The sequence below is a fragment of the Carassius carassius genome, chromosome 45 (assembly GCF_963082965.1).
Source record: "Carassius carassius chromosome 45, fCarCar2.1, whole genome shotgun sequence".
Taxonomy (NCBI): Eukaryota; Metazoa; Chordata; class Actinopteri; order Cypriniformes; family Cyprinidae; genus Carassius; species Carassius carassius.
In genome coordinates this window covers 1,488,901-1,493,900 of record NC_081799.1, presented here as the reverse complement: position 1 = coordinate 1,493,900, position 5,000 = coordinate 1,488,901, and the positions used below count along the sequence as shown (strand labels likewise).

The window sequence follows — 5,000 nt, the reverse complement described above, 5'->3', positions numbered from 1 at the left end:
CTGTAAGCTTTTGGGTTTTCTTCCCTACTTATATAATGTACTGGAGATTAGAGTGGCTGATCTTTAAATAGCCCTCTCTTTGCAGCAGTTTTCGCTTACGGCCATACCAACCTGGCTATGCCTGATCTCGGAAGCTAAGCAGGTTTGGGCCTGGTTAGTACTTGGATGGGAGACCGCCTGGGAATACCAGGTGCTGTAAGCTTTTTGGAAATGTTTCACTAATTATATAATAATCTTGCAAAAAAAAAAAAAAAAAAAAGAGTCAATGCCCGATCTCCGAATCTTAGCATGTTTGGTACTGGTTACTACTTGGATGGTAGACTGCCTGGGAATAATTCCAGGTGCTGTAAGCTTTTGGGTTTTCTTCCCTACTTATATAATGTACTGGAGATTAGAATGGCTGATCTTTAAATAGCCCTCTCTTTGCAGCAGTTTTCGCTTACGGCCATACCAACCTGGCTATGCCAGATCTCGTCTGATCTCGGAAGCTAAGCAGGTTTGGGCCTGGTTAGTACTTGGATGGGAGACCGCCTGGGAATACCAGGTGCTGTAAGCTTTTTGGAAATGTTTTACTAATTATATAATAATTTTGCAAAAAAAAAAAAAAAGAGTCAATGCCCGATCTCCGAATCTTAGCATGTTTGGTACTGGTTACTACTTGGATGGTAGACTGCCTGGGAATAATTCCAGGTGCTGTAAGCTTTTGGGTTTTCTTCCCTACTTATATAATGTACTGGAGATTAGAGTGGCTGATCTTTAAATAGCCCTCTCTTTGCAGCAGTTTTCGCTTACGGCCATACCAACCTGGCTATGCCCGATCTCGTCTGATCTCGGAAGCTAAGCAGGTTTGGGCCTGGTTAGTACTTGGATGGGAGACCGCCTGGGAATACCAGGTGCTGTAAGCTTTTTGGAAATGTTTCACTAATTATATAATAATCTTGCAAAAAAAAAAAAAAAGAGTCAATGCCCGATCTCCGAATCTTAGCATGTTTGGTACTGGTTACTACTTGGATGGTAGACTGCCTGGGAATAATTCCAGGTGCTGTAAGCTTTTGGGTTTTCTTCCCTACTTATATAATGTACTGGAGATTAGAGTGGCTGATCTTTAAATAGCCCTCTCTTTGCAGCAGTTTTCGCTTACGGCCATACCAACCTGGCTATGCCCGATCTCGTCTGATCTCGGAAGCTAAGCAGGTTTGGGCCTGGTTAGTACTTGGATGGGAGACCGCCTGGGAATACCAGGTGCTGTAAGCTTTTTGGAAATGTTTCACTAATTATATAATAATCTTGCAAAAAAAAAAAAAAAAAAAGAGTCAATGACCGATCTCCGAATCTTAGCATGTTTGGTACTGGTTACTACTTGGATGGTAGACTGCCTGGGAATAATTCCAGGTGCTGTAAGCTTTTGGGGTTTCTTCCCTACTTATATAATGTACTGGAGATTAGAGTGGCTGATCTTTAAATAGCCCTCTCTTTGCAGCAGTTTTCGCTTACGGCCATACCAACCTGGCTATGCCCGATCTCGTCTGATCTCGGAAGCTAAGCAGGTTTGGGCCTGGTTAGTACTTGGATGGGAGACCGCCTGGGAATACCAGGTGCTGTAAGCTTTTTGGAAATGTTTCACTAATTATATAATAATCTTGCAAAAAAAAAAAAAAAAAAAGAGTCAATGACCGATCTCCGAATCTTAGCATTTTTGGTACTGGTTACTACTTGGATGGTAGACTGCCTGGGAATAATTCCAGGTGCTGTAAGCTTTTGGGTTTTCTTCCCTACTTATATAATGTACTGGAGATTAGAGTGGCTGATCTTTAAATAGCCCTCTCTTTGCAGCAGTTTTCGCTTACGGCCATACCAACCTGGCTATGCCTGATCTCGGAAGCTAAGCAGGTTTGGGCCTGGTTAGTACTTGGATGGGAGACCGCCTGGGAATACCAGGTGCTGTAAGCTTTTTGGAAATGTTTCACTAATTATATAATAATCTTGCAAAAAAAAAAAAAAAAAAAAGAGTCAATGCCCGATCTCCGAATCTTAGCATGTTTGGTACTGGTTACTACTTGGATGGTAGACTGCCTGGGAATAATTCCAGGTGCTGTAAGCTTTTGGGTTTTCTTCCCTACTTATATAATGTACTGGAGATTAGAGTGGCTGATCTTTAAATAGCCCTCTCTTTGCAGCAGTTTTCGCTTACGGCCATACCAACCTGGCTATGCCAGATCTCGTCTGATCTCGGAAGCTAAGCAGGTTTGGGCCTGGTTAGTACTTGGATGGGAGACCGCCTGGGAATACCAGGTGCTGTAAGCTTTTTGGAAATGTTTTACTAATTATATAATAATTTTGCAAAAAAAAAAAAAAAGAGTCAATGCCCGATCTCCGAATCTTAGCATGTTTGGTACTGGTTACTACTTGGATGGTAGACTGCCTGGGAATAATTCCAGGTGCTGTAAGCTTTTGGGTTTTCTTCCCTACTTATATAATGTACTGGAGATTAGAGTGGCTGATCTTTAAATAGCCCTCTCTTTGCAGCAGTTTTCGCTTACGGCCATACCAACCTGGCTATGCCCGATCTCGTCTGATCTCGGAAGCTAAGCAGGTTTGGGCCTGGTTAGTACTTGGATGGGAGACCGCCTGGGAATACCAGGTGCTGTAAGCTTTTTGGAAATGTTTCACTAATTATATAATAATCTTGCAAAAAAAAAAAAAAAGAGTCAATGCCCGATCTCCGAATCTTAGCATGTTTGGTACTGGTTACTACTTGGATGGTAGACTGCCTGGGAATAATTCCAGGTGCTGTAAGCTTTTGGGTTTTCTTCCCTACTTATATAATGTACTGGAGATTAGAGTGGCTGATCTTTAAATAGCCCTCTCTTTGCAGCAGTTTTCGCTTACGGCCATACCAACCTGGCTATGCCCGATCTCGTCTGATCTCGGAAGCTAAGCAGGTTTGGGCCTGGTTAGTACTTGGATGGGAGACCGCCTGGGAATACCAGGTGCTGTAAGCTTTTTGGAAATGTTTCACTAATTATATAATAATCTTGCAAAAAAAAAAAAAAAAAAAGAGTCAATGACCGATCTCCGAATCTTAGCATGTTTGGTACTGGTTACTACTTGGATGGTAGACTGCCTGGGAATAATTCCAGGTGCTGTAAGCTTTTGGGGTTTCTTCCCTACTTATATAATGTACTGGAGATTAGAGTGGCTGATCTTTAAATAGCCCTCTCTTTGCAGCAGTTTTCGCTTACGGCCATACCAACCTGGCTATGCCCGATCTCGTCTGATCTCGGAAGCTAAGCAGGTTTGGGCCTGGTTAGTACTTGGATGGGAGACCGCCTGGGAATACCAGGTGCTGTAAGCTTTTTGGAAATGTTTCACTAATTATATAATAATCTTGCAAAAAAAAAAAAAAAAAAAGAGTCAATGACCGATCTCCGAATCTTAGCATTTTTGGTACTGGTTACTACTTGGATGGTAGACTGCCTGGGAATAATTCCAGGTGCTGTAAGCTTTTGGGTTTTCTTCCCTACTTATATAATGTACTGGAGATTAGAGTGGCTGATCTTTAAATAGCCCTCTCTTTGCAGCAGTTTTCGCTTACGGCCATACCAACCTGGCTATGCCTGATCTCGGAAGCTAAGCAGGTTTGGGCCTGGTTAGTACTTGGATGGGAGACCGCCTGGGAATACCAGGTGCTGTAAGCTTTTTGGAAATGTTTCACTAATTATATAATAATCTTGCAAAAAAAAAAAAAAAAAAAAGAGTCAATGCCCGATCTCCGAATCTTAGCATGTTTGGTACTGGTTACTACTTGGATGGTAGACTGCCTGGGAATAATTCCAGGTGCTGTAAGCTTTTGGGTTTTCTTCCCTACTTATATAATGTACTGGAGATTAGAGTGGCTGATCTTTAAATAGCCCTCTCTTTGCAGCAGTTTTCGCTTACGGCCATACCAACCTGGCTATGCCAGATCTCGTCTGATCTCGGAAGCTAAGCAGGTTTGGGCCTGGTTAGTACTTGGATGGGAGACCGCCTGGGAATACCAGGTGCTGTAAGCTTTTTGGAAATGTTTTACTAATTATATAATAATTTTGCAAAAAAAAAAAAAAAGAGTCAATGCCCGATCTCCGAATCTTAGCATGTTTGGTACTGGTTACTACTTGGATGGTAGACTGCCTGGGAATAATTCCAGGTGCTGTAAGCTTTTGGGTTTTCTTCCCTACTTATATAATGTACTGGAGATTAGAGTGGCTGATCTTTAAATAGCCCTCTCTTTGCAGCAGTTTTCGCTTACGGCCATACCAACCTGGCTATGCCCGATCTCGTCTGATCTCGGAAGCTAAGCAGGTTTGGGCCTGGTTAGTACTTGGATGGGAGACCGCCTGGGAATACCAGGTGCTGTAAGCTTTTTGGAAATGTTTCACTAATTATATAATAATCTTGCAAAAAAAAAAAAAAAGAGTCAATGCCCGATCTCCGAATCTTAGCATGTTTGGTACTGGTTACTACTTGGATGGTAGACTGCCTGGGAATAATTCCAGGTGCTGTAAGCTTTTGGGTTTTCTTCCCTACTTATATAATGTACTGGAGATTAGAGTGGCTGATCTTTAAATAGCCCTCTCTTTGCAGCAGTTTTCGCTTACGGCCATACCAACCTGGCTATGCCCGATCTCGTCTGATCTCGGAAGCTAAGCAGGTTTGGGCCTGGTTAGTACTTGGATGGGAGACCGCCTGGGAATACCAGGTGCTGTAAGCTTTTTGGAAATGTTTCACTAATTATATAATAATCTTGCAAAAAAAAAAAAAAAAAAAGAGTCAATGACCGATCTCCGAATCTTAGCATGTTTGGTACTGGTTACTACTTGGATGGTAGACTGCCTGGGAATAATTCCAGGTGCTGTAAGCTTTTGGGGTTTCTTCCCTACTTATATAATGTACTGGAGATTAGAGTGGCTGATCTTTAAATAGCCCTCTCTTTGCAGCAGTTTTCGCTTACGGCCATACCA

General features: G+C 42.3%; 12 non-coding genes and 3 pseudogenes across 12 annotated transcripts in view; all 15 read left to right on the top strand.

Annotated features, from left to right (window-relative positions):
* The first annotated feature begins 93 nt into the window (after positions 1-93).
* On the top strand, positions 94-202 carry LOC132128274 (5S ribosomal RNA; annotated as a pseudogene).
* A 235-nt stretch (positions 203-437) lies between these two features.
* LOC132128039 (5S ribosomal RNA) lies at positions 438-556 on the top strand. Its single transcript, XR_009427757.1, has one exon. It is a non-coding gene; the product is annotated as a 5S ribosomal RNA (ribosomal RNA).
* A 230-nt stretch (positions 557-786) lies between these two features.
* Positions 787-905, top strand: LOC132128711 (5S ribosomal RNA). The gene has a single exon (XR_009428282.1). It is a non-coding gene; the product is annotated as a 5S ribosomal RNA (ribosomal RNA).
* A 230-nt stretch (positions 906-1,135) lies between these two features.
* On the top strand, positions 1,136-1,254 carry LOC132128710 (5S ribosomal RNA). The gene has a single exon (XR_009428281.1). It is a non-coding gene; the product is annotated as a 5S ribosomal RNA (ribosomal RNA).
* A 234-nt stretch (positions 1,255-1,488) lies between these two features.
* Positions 1,489-1,607, top strand: LOC132128709 (5S ribosomal RNA). The gene has a single exon (XR_009428280.1). It is a non-coding gene; the product is annotated as a 5S ribosomal RNA (ribosomal RNA).
* A 234-nt stretch (positions 1,608-1,841) lies between these two features.
* LOC132128273 (5S ribosomal RNA) lies at positions 1,842-1,950 on the top strand (annotated as a pseudogene).
* Positions 1,951-2,185: 235 nt separating this feature from the next.
* On the top strand, positions 2,186-2,304 carry LOC132128038 (5S ribosomal RNA). Its single transcript, XR_009427756.1, has one exon. It is a non-coding gene; the product is annotated as a 5S ribosomal RNA (ribosomal RNA).
* Positions 2,305-2,534: 230 nt separating this feature from the next.
* On the top strand, positions 2,535-2,653 carry LOC132128708 (5S ribosomal RNA). Its single transcript, XR_009428279.1, has one exon. It is a non-coding gene; the product is annotated as a 5S ribosomal RNA (ribosomal RNA).
* A 230-nt stretch (positions 2,654-2,883) lies between these two features.
* On the top strand, positions 2,884-3,002 carry LOC132128707 (5S ribosomal RNA). Its single transcript, XR_009428278.1, has one exon. It is a non-coding gene; the product is annotated as a 5S ribosomal RNA (ribosomal RNA).
* A 234-nt stretch (positions 3,003-3,236) lies between these two features.
* On the top strand, positions 3,237-3,355 carry LOC132128705 (5S ribosomal RNA). The gene has a single exon (XR_009428276.1). It is a non-coding gene; the product is annotated as a 5S ribosomal RNA (ribosomal RNA).
* Positions 3,356-3,589: 234 nt separating this feature from the next.
* Positions 3,590-3,698, top strand: LOC132128272 (5S ribosomal RNA; annotated as a pseudogene).
* Positions 3,699-3,933: 235 nt separating this feature from the next.
* LOC132128037 (5S ribosomal RNA) lies at positions 3,934-4,052 on the top strand. The gene has a single exon (XR_009427755.1). It is a non-coding gene; the product is annotated as a 5S ribosomal RNA (ribosomal RNA).
* A 230-nt stretch (positions 4,053-4,282) lies between these two features.
* Positions 4,283-4,401, top strand: LOC132128704 (5S ribosomal RNA). Its single transcript, XR_009428275.1, has one exon. It is a non-coding gene; the product is annotated as a 5S ribosomal RNA (ribosomal RNA).
* A 230-nt stretch (positions 4,402-4,631) lies between these two features.
* LOC132128703 (5S ribosomal RNA) lies at positions 4,632-4,750 on the top strand. Its single transcript, XR_009428274.1, has one exon. It is a non-coding gene; the product is annotated as a 5S ribosomal RNA (ribosomal RNA).
* A 234-nt stretch (positions 4,751-4,984) lies between these two features.
* LOC132128701 (5S ribosomal RNA) overlaps positions 4,985-5,000 on the top strand; it is a 119-nt gene continuing 103 nt past the window's right edge. The window contains exon 1 of the ribosomal RNA XR_009428273.1: positions 4,985-5,000. This exon is cut by the window's right edge and continues 103 nt beyond it. This is a non-coding gene — a ribosomal RNA (5S ribosomal RNA).